Source organism: Nylanderia fulva, unplaced genomic scaffold (assembly GCF_048542155.1).
Source record: "Nylanderia fulva isolate GAGA-0341 unplaced genomic scaffold, ASM4854215v1 Scaffold40, whole genome shotgun sequence".
NCBI lineage: Eukaryota > Metazoa > Arthropoda > Insecta > Hymenoptera > Formicidae > Nylanderia > Nylanderia fulva.
In genome coordinates this window covers 1,794,449-1,818,601 of record NW_028190477.1, presented here as the reverse complement: position 1 = coordinate 1,818,601, position 24,153 = coordinate 1,794,449, and the positions used below count along the sequence as shown (strand labels likewise).

General features: G+C 38.8%; 1 protein-coding gene and 1 long non-coding RNA gene across 4 annotated transcripts in view; one reads left to right on the top strand and one right to left on the bottom strand.

The window, feature by feature from the left end:
• The window catches only part of grh (grainy head), a 104,932-nt gene that overhangs the window by 26,667 nt on the left and 54,112 nt on the right, over positions 1-24,153 (top strand). The window lies entirely within an intron of this gene.
• On the bottom strand, positions 9,073-22,359 carry LOC114936441 (uncharacterized). Its single transcript, XR_003820708.2, has 2 exons — positions 22,134-22,359; positions 9,073-9,763 (listed from the first exon to the last, which is right to left on the bottom strand). It is a non-coding gene; the product is annotated as an uncharacterized LOC114936441 (long non-coding RNA).

The following is a 24,153-nucleotide window of genomic DNA, read 5'->3' as shown; positions in this document are numbered from 1 at the left end:
ACTTACCGACGCAATTATAAAGGTAGTTAATGAATGAACGAGAAATTGACGCGATCGCATGTATTTCATAACCGCTGGTCGTAATTAATAAAATCGTATCTGCGAGCGAGAGAGCGGCACGCTCGAATATTCAAATATACTGGTTGCATTTCTCATAAAGGGGAAAGCCGGCGATTAAGGAAAATTTGCACCTGCATTCCACTCCAGCAGAACTTACGATTATGGGGATTAGAGGCGGAAATAGAGACGAGAAAAACATCAAGTAGACGGATAATCGAATATTGAGCGACGTCGTCGCGGCTAAGGAATTTAAATGAGGGATTATTTACCTATATGATTCGATAAAAGATTATCGTGAATTTATGTCGGCGAATTACGCCACAAAGCTATTAGCGACGTAAAATTTATGTAATGAAAATACAGTTGTTATAAAACTACCAAACACATCTCTCCTACACATGCGCATAAATCGCAAAGATAAATCGACACGTCAATTCACGATGCAAATCTCAAGTATGTGTGTAAATGTCGAACGAAAACGACGAAAACAGAGACGCGTTTGATGGGCAAAATGAAAGAGAGAGGAAAGAAAAAGCCGAGTCCAAAGATCATTTTTGCTCGAGATGGCAATAAACGTTTGTCATTCGAATTCGGAAACGCGTGAGTGATTCATCGACTCTAAAATAAACGTGATGCGCCGCCGCGGCTGTCTGAGAGATTTCGGTATTAAATTTTGACAAGTCATGTTAATCACGCAGCTCGCGGAATTTTTTTCCAGACAAATCCCACGTCTGAGGTAAACATAAATTCCATTTTTCCTACTGTTATTTTCTATTGCAAGAAATTCATTTTCTCCATAACAAGAATGTTATAAAACCTAATATAGATAATAACAGCTGAAAAAATAGTTCACACACGATTGTACGAAGAAAAAGAGATATAATTTATGTCACAATAAATATTTGACACATACGTGCGAGTACTTTACTGAATTCGACTTCATTAAAATTCATTCATTTATCATGTATCATAATTATAATGTCAACTAGTTTTATCTCCATCAATTAATTCTTCCATAAATATAATATCTATGCAGGTTACGCTTTTCCAACATAACAGAAAAAATTTAAGAATACATACAGAGAAGGCATAAAAAAATAAAAGTGATGAAAATCGTGCTGTGCTGGTAACTGGTTTACGAATAAGCGAGATAGGAGAAAGGTACGGCTTCATTCATAGAATCTCAGATATCGCTCGAACATCGGCGGGGCAGCGGCGGCGCGACTCGGCGCACATAAATGATTATCTTAACCCGGTCTCTGTAAGGTTAATGATCGCCCAAGGGTCGCGTTAAAACACCCTCGATGCGGTTAGCTCTTCGAAGGAACGAGACGAAGCGAGAGACGAAGAGAGAGAGAGAGAGAGACAGACAAACGAGAAATGAGAAAGAGAGAGACACGCGCGGACTCGTGTGCAGAACAAGTGCAGGCCTGGTCTTAGCGGCTGCAGGCGGGCAGACAGGTTGTCCAGATTCCACGGAAGGTCGTTTGCTTTGCTTACCGCGGGTCGCGAGAGGCAAGTCTCGAACACCGAGCACTTCGGGCTCAAACCGTAGTAAGCTAGGAGCGAGAAGGAGCGATAGGAGAAAGAGAGACGGACAGGCGGGCAAGCGCGAAGGAGAAATAGACGATGCAGGTCAGACGGAGAGAGTCGGCCGCGAGTAAGAGACGCGCGCACGGTGACACGTGCACGCACACGTGTATTTACACGCGACTCTGCGGCTACTCGCGCGACGTAAATGTATGCGTTTTCTCGTCATCCATTGCTCCTTCACTTTGTCGTCTTTACACTTTTTCTCGTATCGATCAGCTAGTGTAACCAGACATCTCTCGCTGATGCACTCGGTCTATGACCCGGTCTGCTGTACTAGATGGTTTTAAAGTAGTCAATCGTCATACATCATACTTGCGCGTACTTGAATGCGAGTGTGTGTACACATATGTGTATAATGCGAGACAGAGATCTGCTTTTTTAAATCGTACTGCAAATATCGAAACCGAAATCAAAAGATATTTTATTATAATGGAAATGCAAATTAACATTGCATATATAAATAATATAAAGTTGTTTTAATAACAAGATTATTTTAATCAGGTACATATTATACTTTTACAGTCTAAATTTTTATAAATTTTTAATCGACATTAATAAAAGTTTCTTCCAATAAAAAAAAAATAAATCTCATCTCTTCCCTTTATATATGATAGAAATATATTTTTTAGCCGTCAAATATCTTGTCTGTTAAATTGAAATGAGCGTTTGGGGGTCCAAACTAATAATTAAATTTTTGAGAAATGAAATGGATCGAAATGATACGCGAATTCAATTTCCGTCTCGAAACTCTAGACAGAAAAAGAGGGGATTCTGCAGATACCAGATACCCAGTTCTCCGTTGACCACCGTCAGACTGGAGAAAGCTCCGACCGATGTGTGGGCTTATATGCTGATGTGCGCGATTCGCGTGTGTGTCGCTCACGCGGATTATTCGCGCATGGGTGCTCTCGCGTACACGTGGTATCCCGGCGGATTCATGGGTGTGTTTCTCTACCTCGCCCTCCGTGGAATTCTTCACGAGATCTATCCGCATTGTGTTTCTCGGACAAGCGCGAAATTCTCCAAAAGATCTCGAACTAGTAGCAACAATAGTATTTTCTCGCTCGAGAGATCAAGAAAAGTCGCACGTTTATCTTAGATTATTATTATTTAGAAGATTATATGTATACAATTTCCTTCATGTAACGATATTATATAATCGTAAAGATCCTGATATGATAAGTAATGATTATAACGAGAAAGTATAGTTTCTAACGTTTTATTAAATGAAAAGATAAATCTCTGCAAAAAATTATTCGTATAGGATTTTTTCCAAGGGAAGTATACATACATGCTCGACTTCTAAATAACATGAGCGGTTAAATTAAACAACCGACAAGATCTAACAAGCAAATATAATCCACTGTCGAGATTTATCAAAGATTAATAGTGAATTATGGCCATTAATCAGAACGTAGAATTTATATAGCATAACTTGACGTTATATAAGTTGCGTCATACGCGAATCTGGTTCCAATAGAACCCTCTCGACGAGAGAGAAAATATACTATCGGTCACCTTTTCACCGAGGGTGAGCCATGCCGCGCCGATAGTGATACACAGGAGGTGGGTTCTACGTCAGTCACACATACAAAAAAGGCGTTCCTTCGGACACATTTCATTTTCGCCTCATTCTTAGCCGATGAGTGCCAAGCTCAATGAGGAAGAATTCAACGCTAGCGAAGTAGGTAGGCATAAGCTCAAGGAAAAGGGGAGAGAAGGGGAAGAGGAGGCAGCTGTCCACGGTCGGATCCACGGTCAGGTTGCTTTTTTTAGCCGCTGCTTGAACGACAGCCACGAAGAGAGCACAATCGACCGGAATTAGCGAGCCTTGTGCTATCTCGCGTATTGTTCGCGCCGAAGCGACGTGCACACACGCGTGCTCGTGCATATCGGCTCACGCCCTCGGACGGTCGCGTCGTATAAGCGCGCGAGCAGCTGTTTTTCTCGCGTCACACGTGAGGAATGCCTTTGATTTATGACGGGTGCGCGACGATTGCGACTTCGCATGCTCGCGAACGAACGAAGGAAAGAGTGGCAATGCAGAGACGCTTTTTGCCGTTCCCACCTTCGCGAGAGGATGTTTGCTTGTTATCCCGCGACACATAATTAGGAAATTCGTACGTTTTGAACGAGTTCTCGTTCATTCGCGTTATACTTTCCATAAATCTCCTTCGTACCGATTGTACATACCTTTCTTTTCGAGAAGACGCGTTTCGCGAGATAATGTCTATGCGAAACGCTGAGGGCAGACATAGCTCGTAATACAAAGTTAATATCAGGATGATTGCATCATCAACAGAGTATCTTCTCTCTGACTAATTTTGTAGCCAGATCACTGTTCAAATAATATAATAAATATTTAATACATGGTTACAAAAAATAACTGTCATGTGATGCTGAGTATCATTGAATGGCAAAAGATAGAAATATATTGTCATTTCTTCAAAGTATGAAATAACAACGTAAAAGATACGTCATTGTTCAAACTTAATAATATTTTCACACTGTAAAAGATAATCGTTTCTCTCTTTTTTTTTAATATATTGCAATCTTGAGAAAATCGATTCTTAGCAACGTGATCATTTTCTGTTTATTATAGAAGAAACAATTTAGACGTCTCATGTGACATGAAATGTGTGATGGTTTAGAGAAAATAGATTTGAATATTTGTAATTATAAACAAACGGAAGTACGGTGTATTCTCGCAAACAGGATGCAAAGTGTTGGGTTGGGACAGCTGATAATTCAAAAGATGCATGTAACGAGAACGTAATAATATGTAATTATATATTGACGATTTTATCTCGGACAATTATCGTGTATTACGCCATAAACAACATACAAGGCTGAAATCCTACTTCGATCTCGAAGTTGAAATCGAAATACTCAATCGATTAAACCTTGAGCGATGCACATGTAAAATCAATAGTTTCGCTGAACTGACAGGAGATTGCAAATTATTTCTGCTATTTTTGTTTTCTATTACTATCTAAATGTATATTTTATTTATATAGACCCCCAATTTCTTATTATGCAATTAAAGACATAGTATTAATTGTCATCTCAATTTCATATGCAGACATCCGAAGATTTTGCCACTCGTATAAACTATACCATTTGAGAACGATAAATTGAATGAATCATTTATTTATATAGATTATATAGATTATCATGAATAAAATAAGATTATGATTATCACTTATAAAAAAGGCTGCATCCAGATCGGTCCAACATCGCGTTCGATAACGATCGCGAGTCACGAAAGATTACAAATTCAAGTGCGTGTTTAATGATCACCGTGGATCTTCGTTTTACGATCCATAACTCAGCTTCCACGTTTTCCTTTCACAAATAGCCCGATAACAGAAACTTGGAATTAATCGCGAAAACGTGACTGTTTCTCTCTCTCTTTCTCTCTCTATTTTTCTCTCACCGATCAATATATTTCTTATCTTTAGTGTAGTCAAGTGTGGTACACGATCAAGTTGTCGCGATCAACGCTCGCCGGATCTTGTTTCACTGATCACTGATCACTGTTGAACTCGTCGGATTAGCCTAAGCTCTACCACTGGCGCTAAAATGGTCCTGGGGATTATGGCGCGATAACCCACGGCCACGTCCAGGTTAATTCGCATCTTAAAATTGCTCGAAACATACTCGTCGTTTCGCTATATCGCGCATGCCTAATCGACACTTCGATCTATCCGAGAGAGTTTAATTATTCCGTGAAGCTATAAAATGTACAAATGTTCATTAACCATGTCAATACGAATATATCGGATGCGGAATCACCGCGAACGGAATATTAATCTGTTTATACCGTAAAGCTAGATAATTTCTCACGTTTATAGTGATGAGAATCCGCGCCGAAATAAATCTTGCTGCCTAGTAGAGATAAATCTTCACCAAGTTGTATCTACTGACGTTTGTTATGGATGTATATGTGTGTACGTGTGTGATTAACGGTTTCTAGAAATAATTATTTTTGGCTAAACTCAAAACTGGCCACTCCCGAGTTGTTAAAAATATATTCATTTTAATTTGTAATGTAAATTTATTCAAAATCCTACATATGATTTCTACTTTAATATAACAAAATTTTCACACAATCTTGAGCATCATTTTTGTGAAGAGAAAGGATTCGTGATTTTTTTTACCGAATAACATGTAATACAAAATTCTTTAAAGCCCGAGAGTAACTTTAACGTAGAATTTGGTCACAACGATCGCATTCTAACGGGAAACTGGCTTTGTAATTACCTCGTGATAAGCATTATCTATGCATGTCGCTATTATCATTCCCTAGCCTTAAATACGTAATCGCAAGAGCTCGCATGCTAACGAGAACGCGTGCGTTTTATCGGGGATTCAACATGTCACGAGTCTCTGCACCGTTTTTCCTAACAGTACTTTCGTAGATAATCGGAGATTCTAGATTTTCATAGAGGAACCGATGCACCCTTTGGCGTTCAAATGTATTTCAATAAATTCGGGTTAGTCTGAAAATTGCGCGACTATATCGACGACAATAAAACGCGTCTACAATTATGTCACGATAAGCCCCATTCCGTGTGCGAGGTTTTATCTTTAGTGGTTACATCCCGTCGTTTTAGCGGAATATATATCCTTCTCATCAACAAAAAGAAGCATCGCTAATGTAAAGCGCGATTTTACTCTTGGTTTATAAAGATATTCGCTTTGCCATCGGAGGTGCAGCGACTTATCTTAATGCGCTAATTTAAATTCCCTAATTGCTCCCTCTTTGTGTACTAATCGCGCCTCGTATAAAACGTCTGATATTATAAAGTCTATGTGATTTCTCAGAGACAACAACGACAATTTCAGATTAATTTAATGAATACGAAAGAATGAAATGGATAGCATTGCATCTTGTAATTTCGAAATAGGGTTTGCCTAAAAATATATTTATATGAGTTCTTTGTCAACTAGAACTTCACAGTTTGTGCTACACACATTATAGCCGCCAACATTCTCTTCTCATCATATGAAAATATATCTTTGAATATTTTATTTAAATAATTTGACTTTATTGAAAATAAATCTATGCAATATATAAGAATATTTCCTAAATAATGAAATATTGATATTTCAAGTGTCCCTCACGAAGATATTTTTATTTATAAATTTATATACATAACATCCCTTTCCTTTAATTTACTTTCACAACACATAATGAAGTTCTTATATTAAGTACTTACCACGAGGAAGAGAAGACTCAGGACGTAAAAAAAAAGTTCAATTGAATGAATCAATCTATTCCTACTGCAATATAGCTCGCGCATTAGAAAGTCATAACTCGGAGTCAAACCATTTAAATTGCATCACAATATTGCATGTCTAATAAAATGCATATGACAACTATTCATTTAGATAATAGAGGCAGAACACTTCCCCGATGAAAGATACAGTTTGCCGCGGTTGAACATGTTTGCTGGTGACATTTGACTCCAAAATATGTTCCGGTTAGATCTTCTGACCTTTATGACGTATTAGAAAGTCATTATATCAAGTTTTCTCTACATGCATGTGTACACGACGCGCTCGTGCTATAGAAATTTGATTACTCTATCAAAAACAATACTATCAATCATGAACTGTCATGTGATAATAAAGATATCGAGCAAGCTATTAATACATTTCGTGAGTTAAGTGTTTATTACATGAATTATAATTCAAACAGACGATAGTACAAGAGTTTAATTTCGCGAAAATCTATAAAATATTCGCTTCACTTTTAATTATTTATCCAAAATGTTTTTATTTCTTCAATTAATTTTATATTTTATTTTATGATTGTCGCGTATTTTAAAATTAAAAAAAATCCATTTTTCTTTATCCCTTATTTCTGTCATCATTGACGATCCCCATCAATTTCGCGACGTCCTTCCAAGGAACTCGCTTGATTCGCCTCCAGGTATCTCGTTGCGTACACGCAACGACATGCGTGCTCGAGATACGCATGTACAAACGGTGTAAAGAAGAAAAGGAAATGTATACAACCTATATAACCTAAGCCTATCTATCGTGCTGGAGCACCGTGTGTTCGATAGAAAGAGCGAGAAAGAGAAAATAGGAAGAGAGCGAGAGAGAGCAAAGAAACAACGCGAAGGAGTGCGTGCCTTGCCTCGCGGAGGGAGAGCAAGGGAAAAGAAAAAGAGAGTAGAACGGAGACAGGGCGTGGTCCCCCAGCCTTGTGCTCTTACTTATAATTATATTTATTCGTATACGTACCTGGCTGTAGCCATTGATATACGATCGCGGCGAGGTCTCGGCTTACCGCAGCGAGAGCTGGACCGCAGTGCACTGGAAAGGAGGTACGGAGGAGGAGAGAATCGGGCCTCGCGATTTCGGCATTGAACGAGGACAGCACAGGTGTAATCGTCAAAGTGACAGCGAGCGCAATCAATTTAATTCTTAAGTAACGTGCTCTCTTTCATTTTAAATATCTATAAATATCTATCAATATTTATATATACCATATAAATAAATATTTATAAATATCCTTTACAATTTTACAATAATTATTTCTTGATGTATAATTTCTCGCTGCTGATAATTGTTGCGAATCGAAAAAAGTATTCGGTTAATTTTATCTCGAAAAATATAAACGCGTCTGAGTCTTCAATTTTCGACTATCTTTAATACATGCGTTTCTTTGGGCGTTAAATCGTTCTCTCGAGATGTGATGTGAAAAAAAAGTAAAAGACGAAGTTCGTGGTCGGTCATAAAGATCGCGAAACGCTCTCTTGGACATCATCTCAGATAAGGGAAACCTTGACCTTTCTGAGATTTTCGATTTACAGGCGCGCGACTGATACACTGACAAATTATATACGGAGCGAATGTTTGTCTCAAAGGCCACGATGGCAATTTAAGTAAATCCCAACTGTGTGTTTTGAGCAACTGTGATTTATTTTCTTCGCGAGACAAAGAAAAAAAAGAGAGAGTTCTCCCGTGAAAATTGCTTCAGTTAATCGGATCCAACGATGTCTTAATAATAACGATCTCGCTGTACGCCGCGCTGAGAGGCATAAATGTAATGCGGTCGATATCATAGTAATTTGAACATCATCTTAAATGCTTCGAAGATGAGTACTTTAATAGACCGCGCATGATTAGCGCATTATTAGCGCACGCACGCTGCTCTATTACGAACCGCAGTGAATAACAATTCATATTTTCTGTAAGCAGGCGGTAAATCCGGTTAAAAGTATCGCTTCTTATACTTCACCCTCTACTTTCGTTTCTGAAAATGTTGTAACACCGGCCATTAATGATAATAAAGCGTTGCGAACGTCTTTTAATGCACTCGCAGGATGCTTAAATAGCTCTCGTGTAATTCAAATTGATCGCGAGATTGGGCCTGGAGAAATAATATGAACTGGAAAACGACGATTATCGAAGCGATTAATATTAAGTTGCAACACCAACCCACCCTATATATTATAATTTATCACTTCGCAAAAGTGGGCACAGTTTATCAGAGGTTCGAACGACAGAAATCCGCAACTTTGTGCATAACCGCAAATGATTGGCGTCGCAACAATTGCCGGTACTTTTACGAACTCGTTTCTCTCCTCCACGGCCTCCGAGGCTCGTAATGGGATGTACGAAGACGCATCTAGCAAGCAGCCTAGGTACTCTCAAAGGAAGTAGTTGGGGTAGCGGAGATTGAGAAATGAGAGAAAGAAATCCAAGAAGGTTTGCAAGCGTCGTTGACCATGGGATATTGCCACCGCGCGCGCGTTCCAGGTGGTACTCATATACAAATTATGGTAATGACCGATCGATTCCCCCTAGCTCGTCATTCTGCTCTCCGTTCTTCTTTCTTTTTTTCTTTCTCTCTTCTCCCTTTCTCTCCCCTATGTACGCGTATCGACGAGGAACCCTCGTAAGGCCGTTGCTGCCCTTGTGCATTCGCGCGCAATTAGCTCCGTCTTCCTCATATATACAGGATGAGGCTTATACCTTTGATATTTTGATCCGATGCGTAACGCGATACACAAATGCGATGTACCGGAATTTGTCCTGGATTCTCTGCTTTCCCTCAAATATTTTATTTGCAGTAGCAGTGAATCGTCGATATCTGAAATCAAACAGGAAATATCGAACGTCAGAAGTTTTAAATAAAAAATTTCTTCCGAAGAATTTCGTGCAAGTGACAGTATATATTATCGATTTGGACTCGCAATTAATAATCCATAAACTATAAATGACAGCTATCTCTCTCAAAGTATTATGTAAAAGAAAATACATCATTTTATAAATTAATCTTTTTCTTAAAACAGGGTTTTCTAGTCAGTCACATTTTTCTAGTTATTATTTTAATCATTTGTCTTAATCTATCACTATACATAGGAAGTTTCTATACCGCGATTACGACAAAATTATTTTCTCCTGTCGGATCCTTGTCATTCTCTCATCGTTGCTGACTTTCGCAGACACTGTCCATCCGCGGTTTACCTTTGATATTATAATCTGTCTCTCAACTGGAATACGTGACGCGAAGCTTAAAACGTTATATGCTCACGTACGGCGCGCTGGATCGAGTTAACTCGCGGTTGTGTTCCGCGTTCGCTTTAATTAATATGTGCCATATAATCGGCGCATTAAAGCACATTTTAAATGCATTCGAAAATTGTGCCAGAAAAAAATCTCAATATCAACATCATCAAGATATAAAGAAAATGATATAATTTTTTTTCTATGCTATTTTAATTTATACTTAAAATTTTACATCTTTTTTTACGTATAATTTATTTTATAAAAGTAATAAATTTTTTTCATAATCTGCATAGTACACAACACAACATACATTGTAAAAGCAATTGTGTCTTCCTTCCTGTAAATGATGTGAAACAAGGGACTTATACATTTTATTTCACGAAAGGAAATGTATGTTTCTTGAATACGAAATAAAATGTTATCTCACACTTGTAGATTTTACACGGAGGATTTCGCTTATAGAGAGAGAGAGAAAGATGAGTGCGATGTTCAGCGCATCTAACAAGCTCGCGGGCGAGCAACGTCACAGGCGAAGGAAAGCGATAACATAGTAAGCGATAAGTCGACAGTTTCAGACATGCATCGGCGAATTGCATTTGCGCCGAGTGGCGTTTATTTATGGCGGGCCGCCGCGTTCGCGATACGCACGTGCGTTTTCTCGCACAAAATGTCACGGAGTCTCGCGCGCCCGCGCTGCCGCATTACGAACACCGCGAAATAATCCGCGGTTTCGCGCGAGAAGTAACACGCGTGTGCGTGTCCCACGCACACACACATACGCGCGTTTCCCAAAGGCCTTTCAAACGTTGGCGGTATATCAGCACTTTTTATCGTTACAGCGCGCAGGCCTTTCGAACGTCCGGACGGTATATCAGCGTTTTTATCGTGTAACCATTAGCGCGCACGCACGACCTTTCGCGATCGGTCGATTCGTAACTCCGATTACCGGGCAAGCGATAAAGCCTTATGAACGTCGGCTTGATTATGCCTTTTCCATGATCTATAATCGCGATCGATATCCCATAGCTGCGTGCACATTGGCAAACGATAAGCGATGCTATAAGCGGCGAACCGTGTGGATAAGCTCACTCATTAACCCGCGTCTATTATAAAGTTGGAAATGGGATAATCAAGTTAAAGGAATAGTTTCCCTATCAATCAATCTATTATACTATCGGACAAAAATTATTCTTAGAGTGTCGTCTAATGACTATTTTTAACATATATTTCATTATATATTTCAAGCAAAAAATGTTAAGAACTTTATATCAGCGAGTTGATTGAAATCATGTTTTCAATGATTCCTAATAAAACGCATAATTGTGAGAATACAACGTAAAAGCTGATGACAAAAATATATATGCATATGTGCATATGCATATAATAAAAACTGCACGTGGCGAAATAAATCCATGAATAGAAAAATTAATTTATAATTAGAAAAAATGACAATAATTTTTATCGTGATTATTTTTTATTCAAAATTCCTGTTAATAAACTCGCGCGACACGCAATTAAGTATATCTTAAATGGCACCTAACATTCATATCAAATTATAAATTATAATCTATCGGCGAATCCTTTGAAAAGATATGTATATAATGATTCAGATTAAGTATATATGTACACTACGTATTATATTTTACGTCGCTGCAACGTTATGTCAGAATCTTCGAGAACACTCCACGTTGCGTTATAATCTTGTGTAAATTCGCGATCAATCACTTATGTCACGTCATGAACCAGGATGATTGACGAATACACAACAATTATCATAAGGTTTTTTAATGACATCTTTATAAAAATAATTAATCTCCATAATTAATCACCTACCAATCTAGAATATAACGCGGATCAGGTATATGTGCCTCATATTTTATCATATTTTACATATTTATTAAATGTTATTATAAACTATACTTATAACACACAACTCTCTATGTGTGCACTCTATCTCAATATAGACTTTGCGGAATAATTACATGTTTTACGAATCATAATATTGACTAGATCAAGATTGTTCTTATGTAGAGATTTTCTTAAGAAAATGTAAAAAAGATTATTCAAGAAATTCTTAATACGAAGTTCGTGCAAATATCTTTACAATTATCTTCCTCCCCCCCCCCCTCTCTCTCTCTTAATGATAAAAATTATATTATATATGTAAAAATTATATTATAGATGTATAATCCATAAGTTTTGCTGATTTTATCATTAATGGTTTTTGGATTCTTTTAGCGCATTAATGTATTAACATTGTTCCTTCATTTACCTCGTATAAGAATATTATTAAATTTCCGTGTATAAAGCTATAGCTAATCAAATTACTCTTGCATAATCTAACTGCGCGGAGAGCTCGAGAGTCTTTCGAGAATCTCTCGATAAATCGATAGCTTATATGCGCTCACAGACATGGTACGATGTTATAACGACAAGAGAGAAGGGAAAGAGAGAGAGAGAGAGAGAGACAGTGAACTTTTGCCTATCATAGAGTGTACCCTCCTTGCAACAGAATCGTAGATTACAGGATCTATCGTCAATGATTATCCTTCGATAGGAGAAAAGAAAAAAAATATTTGCTTTTAATGAACGCTCGGTTAATCGGAAAAGGATTTCTTGTAAGAACGATCGTAATTAATAAAAGACTTCGTATGCACACATTGTTCCCGCCGTTGTTCCATTATGTAAATGGTATAAAAGCATTAATAAAGTAACGACAATATGTGCACATCGACGCCCTCTTACCTCGTAGTAATAATGCGCCATTTGCATTAATAATAATAATAATTTCTAGCGATTTTATCGACGGGATTCCAAGCTGTTGAAGTTGTTCGCTACATTGTGGCGTCTAGGATAATAATACGCGGTCGCAAAGATTGGCCTTTGCAAAAAGATTCTGTTACAATCTAATAAGAACCTCTCATTTTCGTAACGTATATCTCTCCTTTTCTTTTATCGAAGAATATACGATTGAGAATATATCTTGTCGCGCGGGAGATTCTATCTACGATTCTGTTGAAAAAGAATACTCTCTGCAGCAGACAAAAGTCATCCCTTCTTCCTTCTCACAATGTAAAAAATAATTCGCAAAAAGTCTGATATATGATGCCACGTTCGAGAAAGAAAAGAAAAAGATATTAAAATTATTTCTTAATTTTCATTTTGTAGTACTGCGAAAGAAATTTTCAAGTAATTTGTTTTGTAAAGAATTTAAAAGAAGACGTAAAATATGGAGGGCGGATTTTTGTCTTGAAAGAGATTATTTAAAAAATAGAACGTTTAAAATAATTTCGCGCGTCACATCCGTAGACTACAAAATTGCGGAAGTCTTGACGATCATGAATAGATATCATCATCGTACAGGAAGAAAGATTTATCTTAATGCGGCGCAACACCACGACGATATCTCTGTGCATGTGTGGCGCGATTATATTAAAAATTTTCACCGGCGTAACTCGGCGCGATGCGCGAATACAGTTTACCATAATTATATAGCGCTCGCGCAAGCTGTGCCGGCTCCGCCGCGTGCGCAAAAAAGAATAAAAAAAGAAACAGTAAGACTATCTGTATTTTATCAACGTAATTAATATCGGCTGACGGGCATAAACTTCAGCGCAACTTCCAACGAATTAAATGTTACTTACGCATGTAACTTCGCGTAATCATTAACGGCGCGACTCGCGCCGCTCCAAGAAACGTACGACTTTTCTCTCACACCGACCAATAATTATACTATCTGTATACTTCAGCGTACCGTTAATGTATGTGGTTGCGCGTTCGATATGTTACGAAAATTAAACGCATAAACGGGGTATATCGCCGTGACGCGTATTACTCCGTCTAACGTTTGACGTTGCAGGTCGGAGTCTGTTATGTAAAACAGATTCGTATACTTGCGTGAATTCTAATACTTTCGTAGGTAACACTATACACACAGGAGGCGCTCACACACATAATTTCAATCTAGTTATCCGGCGCTATATAGACCAATGAATAGCGATACGCACCTTCCGCTATCTTCTCTGCAATTTCAACTATAATATTAGCGACAATGAAATGTATACCTATACTTTCGATGTAAAGTTAAATGCTACTGGCACGATTCTAATGTTACCGCGTCAACGTGTACGTTGTAAAACACAGTTTTAAGGCACGAACGCGATCGTATGTCTAGCGCTGAATGCGCGTTGGAGATGATACGAGCCAATGATGAAGTTTTCCGCATCTGCTACCAATTTCGATCTCCGATTGCCCGCTTTATGCGATTTCATAATTAAATTAATAGAAATTACGATTATATTCGCGAAAGATTTTCCGATCGAAAAATGCCTAATATTTGTACCGCCGCGGTCGATCGCTTAATAAGGCGAGAAAATCCGGTCGACGACCTTAATGCAAATGTAATTACATAATGCGGAAAAATGTGTAGATTACCGGCGGTAATCGCCACTTGCTGATAAATATAAACTAGCTAATTTCCATCTAATTACGTGGTATGGAAAGTTTACGGGCGTCACGCAGACAGTCTCTCCGCGCGACTTTGCGGTCAATAATTGAAAACGGTCGTCCGATAAACCCGCATGTATCCGTGCGCGTACTCTTTAAAAGTTCCAGTCAACGTCGCCGGCAATCAAGGTTGCCGCGTTTTCGAAACGGAATTCAGGTGCAAATGGGGATGCTTTGTTTTTTTTTTTTCAGGCATTTCATAAATGACATAAAATGATGGAAATTAAACAATTGAATGACTAAGATTGTAATTAGCAAGTATTAATCAATGCGAAACGCGAATGATAAAGCGAAAACGATCGCGGGAGATCATAAATTAATCAACGAGTGACAATCGATCTGTAATCGACATGTATAAACGATGTGTCGATCGTTCATGGAGAATAGCAATTTGCCAAATTACAACTCACAGTATTCGCGCGCGTACGCAAGCGAGGGAGAGAGAGAGAGAGAGAAAAGCTGTGTACGGTGCACCATGACGAAATCACAGTGCAAACACACTGTAATTATAGTACAGTAGGCAATTTAAATGTTCTATATCGGGTAATAATAAACCGTGATACTGGCATTCCGCGTTTCGCGCGTGAATCTAAAGGTATCAAGAATCTGGTAGTTCACGTTTTTAAATCAATATAAGTCATTTGCAGTTTTAATCGAGCAAAAATTAAATAATATATCAATATTGCCCTTTCTTAAATTCAAAACTCTGCGTGTCGCAATAAATAATTGTATAATATTTAAATTGTGCGTACATACGTATACACATATAGAGGTAAGGGAATTGCAATGTGTGTCTTATCATTGAATTATCGATCATAATGGAAGCAATCGGAACAAATCGCCTGTCATATCGGCTCTCGGATTCTGGCTCGAGAATGTCTCTCTACGCTAATGGCATTCGCTTGCGTTCCAATCGCGATTGCACGCACAACCGGTGCAACGTACGGCCGATCGTCGCGAGGCAAAGATTTGTTTTAATGCTCAGCCGGCTCTCTCTCTCTCTCTCTCTCTCTCTCTCGTCGACGGTGCGGGCCCATTAAAAGTATTCCCGAGTGCGTACACACGGGGGCGTTCCCGATGCGCCTTATTCACGGCATAAACGCACGCGGCATGCAGATTAAACGATCGAACAGCAGCGAAAGAGAGGCGCGAAATGCGACGAAATAGGGTAAGAAGAAACGAGAGGGAAGAGGATGAAAAAGAAAGAGAGAGAAACGCTTATTGCGCGCGCGGCATAAGCGTAGATTAAAGCGGAACACTAAATTCGCGCGGGTTATATATGCGTGCATCCCACTTCTCCCGCGTCTACATAAAGAGTGCATGCGTATATGCGCGTGTTTCTTATCGCAAGAAGCATGAAGAGATTCTGCAGAAGTTGATAAATTAATAATGAAAACGTCACTTGCAATATCACGTGGGCGAATTTGATGAAAGATCTGGAAGAGAATGAATTAAGTTCCTCCGACGTAGAAAAAGTGCAGCCATACTTGAATTAATTTTTCGTTTACCTATATATGCTGTGCTGGTCAAGATGCAAGCAAAGAAAAAAGAACTTAAAAAACGCGTCTCTCGTAAAGAAGCAATAGATGACGATGGACGATATCCTCTTTTAAAATTTCAGACATTGTAAGATCATTTAAGATCGTTGTTTGTTCTTTCTTATTGCGATATTAATGTATTCTGATTTTTCAATTGAATATATTTTAGCTATTTTATGTGATACCAATATACACAAGCGAAACAATGTCAGTGCACATTTCTCGAGATGTCAAATCGTAAAATATATAAATAAGTAAATAGTTTCATCGAGATAAACTACCGCGGTAATGTAAACATAAGAATCGCGTCTTTTCTTGTACAAAATCACAGAATTGCTCTTCGGATCTATATATGCACCCACCGTCGACTTAATGCACCTGCATCGCGACGCGACATCCGACTTTCATGGAAAGGCATTCGAGTAACGAGAGCATACTCCCTTTTACCAAAGTGTTCGCTTGCGCGAAAGTGGCCGTTTGATTTGGATATTATTCGTTCGAGGCGTTCAACCGGAAACCGTAGCAACGCTCGGTGCACATTACGTAAACCACTGTACCTATGTGTGTGTGTTACCCTTTATAAATTTATATAATATGTATGACGGTTCAATGTGTGTAACGTCGCGTTGCGCCATGTCTCGTTAAATTGAATTTCCTCGCAATTATTGTACCGGAACGAATTTTCGCATCTCACATTTTATCTCGCCAATTAAAATTTTTGCAAAGCCTTCCGCTGTGCATTATCACGTGTAACTATACAATTATTTTCGTTTCACGTTATTTTATCGACGATGTTTCCTCAAGCATAGAGAAATTGTAGTACTACCTATAAAATATTATAGACAATGTTTTTTACAAATAAAATCGCTATTCTCATACAAATTTTCGAGAAAGTTGAGACATGTCAAGTAAATTTGGCACGTGCTATCTGTCTGAAAATCCCTACGAATGTCCATATTAAAACATCGAGGCCTAATAATATTTCGTAGCACGAATATTTACATTTTGTTTTTCTCTCTCGTAAAGAAACACGCGTTTCATTAAATATCAAAAGATTAGATTGTCATCGTGCGCGGAAATTAAAGCGCAGTACCCCTAAAAATGTGTCTCTCATCAAAATTCGTTATGGCGTACATCGGTAGTTTTGATATGAATACTGGGAAAAAAAAGATTTTCGACAAACGAGCGCGAAGAAGGGAAGGTGGACAGAAGACGCCAGACTAATAAAAGAGCTCACTCTGACATTACTGTCGCGGCAGACGCGAGTGGATACTCGTTTATTCGGAGATATCTGCGGTAGATCTCTCTTTCCTTGACGACGCACGGGCAGATACGCGCGACGCGGTCTTTTATTTACAACGACAATGACAAACGTAACGACAATTCATGGTTATACGTGTTCCCGGCCTCTGTCGCCGTCGTTGTCGGCCATAACGCGCGACGTCGTTTTTGTAAAGCGCGATAAGAATTCGAAAAGAGACCCAATAAATCGCGAGGGAAACGCACAGGTTCCAGCCACAAAAATCTACCTGATGAAAATGGTAAAAAACAAAACTAGGATGACAGAGAGTGCGGTTGAATTTTTTTTTATAATGCATGTTTGTATTTTAACTCGGACGGGAAAAGATATATTAATTCGTTAACACGTAAAATATGGGTGTTTATAAGAACGTGTTTTTGCGGAAGAACATCACTCACTAATTTTCTCGTTAACGAACATCAATTCGATGGCGACTGGTTAAACTCTAAGCAGATATATATGGATTTATGGATACATGTTTGGTGTGTGTCGGTTATAAAATGTTATTCATATAAATGTTCAGTCAAGTACAGCGATAAAACAGAATCTATATATTAGCAATATTATACGACAGTTACATTCGACAATACATTTGCGTCCAACATGTATTACTATGCGTATTCTATCAAACAGGTTCATTTATCAAATGCAATGTGCATTGAGGGCTTTGCTATAGAAAAATTGTCTAATTGCTTTATCAATATATACACAATTAAATAAAAGCGTCGTGTATCGTACTACATCAAATTAAAAAAAGAAACACAGGTGGCAAATTTCTTACATCAGTAACTTTCATTACTTATACTTGGACAAAACGCAAATGATTTTGAATTTTTCATTTTTCTTTATTGTTATATTTTAGTATTTTATTGTATTTTTATACATTTCATCTATATGATCTTGACCGCGTAGAATTTCCACAAGAATTAATTCTTTAGATTGAGACGTCGATGTATTTTCTTCAAAGCAATTTTTTTGTTTAATTATAATTTTATATATTTGCATAAATATAACTTTTAAACATGTGGAGAATCGTAATAAAGAATCGTTTATATAGAAGAATCTGATAAGAATGTCATATTAATAAGGTCTTTGTTATTATGTAAGGCGGCTGACCCACGCTAATTTTTACTACTTAAAATTTGTGTCGGAGTGAACCCGTTTGTATAGCCAAGATATTATGTGCATGTGTGTGTTTCTTTAAAGACCAGTAAGACCTGTTTTATAATACGTGATGATAGTAATTTAATTATAACGCTGTTTAATCCTGTGAAAATCGTTAGCGACACAACAGATTTACTGCTAATGTAAGAATCTTTACAAAACTGAGATAGAATTTATACACAATATTCCATACGCATGCAATATTTTATGAATAGATAATATATTACTTATCTATTCTATAAATTTATTCTATATAAATGGAAAAATTATTTTTATTACAAAAATTATTTTATCTCATTTATGTTATTAAAAAATATCAATCTGTTTATATTCATATGATGCTATTAAAAATATTTTCTTTTTCATATTCCAGTCAATTTTTGCAACATGTTACTTTCTTCTTTATTCGCGATAGCAGTAAATAATCGTCTGTATCGACGCCTAAACATGATTAATTGCAATTTTAATACAACATATTAATGCCAATTAAATAGTGATTATTAAAACAAACTCGAATGCTGCATTTCGCACAATAAATTAATAATAGCTATCCATAGCTGTTTTCTGGTCAACTAATCATTGATTTCAATCGATGCTCCCCTCTTCCTTCTTAATGACACATCTCATTATCGAAAGCAATTGAGAGCCGCAAATTTCGCGCGGGAATAAAATTTCTCGCCTTAACGAACATCATGTCATCGCTTCATTAATAAAACTAGTTCGAACGAAGGAATTTCACTTGATAAACAATCCCTATACCTATGTATCTGCGGCTCTCTCGCTCTCATCTCCGTCTCGTCCTTTCTCATCCAGTATGCGGGTACTTGCCCGCGAGTCTCTCGAACCGATCGGTCTCGTTATAGGTACTAGATCGACACTCAGGATCGTTTATGGGCGTACGACCGAACGACCGAAGATGGAAAAATGAACGGTCAACGACGAGCCGGTCGTGAAACTATCCTCTTATTTGCGCTTACACGAACTTCGGGGCGCTCTCCTCAACTTCGGTAAAATCGCCAATGGAGACGCCCGAGGTGAAACTTTCGAGCGACCGGCCGGCTTCGATCGAGAGAGTTCGTGAGAAAAAAAAAGCGAGGGAAAGAGAGACAGCGAGAAATGCGGAGAGAATCCGCGTTTTCCACGCCCGAGGTTTTGTCGCGAAACCGGCGAATCAATTAATCAGTCCGCAATTTGCGCTGATAATATGACACGTCTACCCGCAGGATGCTCGCAGCAAGGCTTTCCGATCGTCTTTACGATAATCTCGATTCTTTTTATATTATTGGAAACGTAATTAATAATAATTATTACTCAGAATGTATTTCTCTCAATTAAAGAGATAAGAAGGCGCGCGCGATAAAGCTTCTAATAAATTAACTTTTACGAGATGAAGGTGCATATATATGTTTCGATGGATTCTTCTCAGAAAGGACACGTCGAAATTATACGTATGATTCAGGCGATCATAATTCTTCTCATGTTTCGCGTGCTTATAAAATATCACATAAGTATACGCAAGAGATGTTGAAACGGGAAAACCCATACCGTATTTAATGATTGTGGATCTTTTTACCGGAATATCAGATCGACATAATAAACTAACTGGTAACATCTCGGTGAAACTTTCATCGAGTTTCCATTCGGACAAAAAAAAGATCAGCAAGGTACCAGGAATCTGTGTTTTCCACGCCTGAGGTTATTTTCGAATGAGCGATTTATTCGTCCCTGCCAGCGGGGACAATATTAAAACGTCAAGCGGATTTCTCTTTCTTCATCGTCGGACGTTTATAATGTCCGTGCAAGATGCCCCAGAAGGCGTCAGTGGTTTTTGCATTATAAGCGTCCAAGGATGAAGAGATTCTGGCAAATTAAGACAGCCTTCTGCTTAAGTCACTTTCAAGTGAAGTTTAACGGAGTTTTAATTTCGAATGTATTTGCTAAGATAATTAATGTTAAAATTAAAATATTGCATGCGTAAAAGAACATTGCACCAAGTAATTAAAAAAATATGTCAATCTCGTATGTCAGATTGTTAATTAAGCCATATGCGTGAATAAAAGAAGCCATTATTGTTCGTTCATTCTATATGTAAACCGCATGTTCTATAATTAGTATATTTTATACATATATTTTTGTATATCTATATATTGGTTACACTATTTTTTTTAATAATAATATGTGCATATTGAGCATTACGTAGTAAAATATAATAATTAGCATTAAAATTTTAATTCTGGAAAGTCACAAATCTGTAAACTTTCTCTCTTTAACGAGCAACAACGTACACCTATTTCGATCGGAGATCTTTTTTTAATTACCTTAGAGTATGTAATTAAGGCAACAAAATTTTTTTATTTTCCTATGCTATCGTATAAGTATGCAAATTTTCGGATGGGGCTCTTAGCACAGATTTATACTTTCTTATCGCTGTCATCGAAAATATGCTAAATAGATTCCGCGAGAAGACAAGTTTATTTAATCCACAGCTCGTCATTCAACGCGATGCGCAGCGTGAGATCCTCAACGGTGGTATAACATCATCAAGAACTCTATAGTCTCGATTTGCACTTAGGCAAATGCATATACATTAATGTACGCATTTTAAGATTTAATTATACATTTTAATTATGATAACGTATCACACGCATCTATCATCGTACGCATCTATAAAACACTCATATATGTTGTGCAATATTATCGCATGAAAAGAATATCTCGCGGATTATTTTTCGAAGTAATTACGACTGTCACCGGAAGAGAGCGAGCAACTATCCTCAGCTACCCTTGCAGCATATCTAATCCTAGAAAACGCCCGTTCTCTCTCTCTCTTCGAATCGCGACTGGTAGGGATAAAACGCGATCGCGACGCGTTAAATGTCCCCTCGATGAAGTCACGCACGCACTCACGCATCTAGAGAACTAGACGGTAGGAGAGGGAAGAAAGGAAGGAGGGACATGAGGACAAGACGCACGCGTGATGGAGAAAGAGAACAGCGTTGAGAAGGGGTACGTAGAGAAGAAGGCAAAAGACGAGAATGGCAGAGAGAAAGAGAGAGAGAGACAAAACCGTCTAAGCTGATCTACCTGAACGAAGCTACCAGTGGTCGTCGTCTATGGGCGACACACGGGGGTAACCCGTACACTCGCGTGCCCGTCCGCGACGGCGGCACACGCATACGAAGTAACACGCGCGTATTTCTATACGCGCGCGTAAAACGACAGAGCGCAACGCACTATCGCGCTCGTATGGCGGCGATCAAGAGCACGCGTATGAGAGAGAGGTCAGATAGAGCCGCTTGTATAGAGTGGGGAAGAAGGCGGGTCTGCGGCACGACACGCATGCACGAGTACATACGTACATAGAGAGCATACATAGGGACACGCGTGTGGGCATACGCACGCACACACGCGCGACCCACCGCGCGAGCAAAGCTCACACTTACCTGACAAGATGTAAGTTCAGAAACTGGAAGGTGCCACTTCTGCACAGTCCAATACAAGACACCGAACCGGAAAGTTCGTCCGAAAATTAGTCGACGCGCGCGACAACACCTCCGCTCGCAGTAGTGCAGCGGGACCAAGTGTGTTGTTGGTGGCGGTGGTGGTTGTTTGATCGTGCGGGACCAGAGGTAGAGAAGCGGAGGAAAAAAAAAAAGTAGGAAGAGAAGAGGACAGCAGCGCGACGAGTCGCCTCCGCTGCTCGAAGGTAGAGAAGCTGGAGGTGGAAGAGGAAGAGACGGACGAGGAGGTGGAGGAAGAGGAAGGAGGAACAGGAGGAGGCGGCGGTGGTGGAGGGAAAGAAGAAGAAGACGAGGAAAGACAGAGGATGAAGTGGACAGCGAAGGTGGAGGCGCGATAACGAAATGACCGGAGATACGTGAAAACGCGCCGAGACACGGAGAGTGACGGTGTCGAGGTAGAGAAAAGTGCGTCGACGGTGCGAATCGCAAAAAGGGAGGAAGAACGGAGGATCCTTCCATTCGCGAAGAGCGTAATTAGACCGATCGCGAGTGATACCGTATATCAGTGCCACTGTAATATCTCTTCTCCGTGGTTTTTCTTCTTCCATTTCATTCATCTTATCGATCGCGAGGGATCTCGTTCATATTTACGATGGTGTTTTGCGTAGCACCGCCGTCGTTGGCCGCAATGATCACGACGATGACGACGATAAAGATGATGGAGACGAGGGCGATCATCGAGAGGCATCGTATACGTATTGGATGATTATCATATTAATGAATACACGCCGCTAGTCGACCAGTCAGTTCGCAGGATCGCCGACAAGGAGGAGCTTTCGCGAGTTCGCAAGCTCGAAAAATTCATCATCGATTATTGCACGATTCCGCGCAAGAGGATCGGGAGAAACTTTTGAATTGCGCGAACACAACGTGTTTGTGATCAAAAACGCGTGCGGAGGAAAACCCAGTGCTCCGAAAACCGAGAAACAGAAAAGTTGTGAGTGCGTGATTCTTGGCTCCTAAATTTTCGGAGCTTGTGCTAGCAACTTGGATATTCAGTACTATTATCGTGTCCACTTGGATATCCGGCAGGATACGTCCAAGGCCTACCACGCCTGCAGTTGGACGTGTCATGTTGACAGCCCGATAAAGCGCACCCGTGAGTCTTTATCTTCGATTGAATTGGGATTTCGATGGGCGCATGCGTAGGCGCACCGGATTTCTCTTTCGATAGGACCGCGCCGGGTATCGGTATCGGGAATAAATTAACAGCTCGCGAGCGTCTAAAACAGGGATCGAGAGAAACCGGTACAATTTCGATGGGTTTGTACAGAAATTTCGAGATATCGTGTCGACATGCGAAAATAAATAAAAAAAAATGTGTGATGATACAACAATGCGCGCCAATCGAATTAATTCTGCCAATGAAATTATAAATAATTATTTGTTTATTTTTTATTTAATAAATTAAACATGAGATTGCACGGAAAAGATAAATAATTATCAATTATATGAAAAATATTGCGATTTCGCATATATATCTCGATGTAAAGAATTGTTCCGATTGTATCTTTCTCTATCTAAAAGTGAAAATTAAACTCGTCGCAATTATATTTAATTTCAATGCCTCGCGGTGATTGCAATGCGAGTGGTGGTTGTGCGTTTCGATCGACCTTGAGGTTCGTATAGACTCTTTTCGGACGACGGTATCGGGACAGCATTCCTTCCGATGTTTTGCAATCCAGTTTATAATGCACGATCGACAATTTATTGCCTGCGGGAAAAGTATAGCGAATCCGTATAGTAAATTTTGTTAAATATGATAAGCTGATAAAAAAATAAGCATACTTTCTATATGGGATATTAAGTATTTTAATTAAAATAATCTCTGTTTATAATTATTATATTTTTAATATATAAACAAACTCTACGGTATGTTTAAAAAATAAGGCCATCTCGATAAAAATTTCACTAAAGCGATATACGAATTTCGGTAAATATG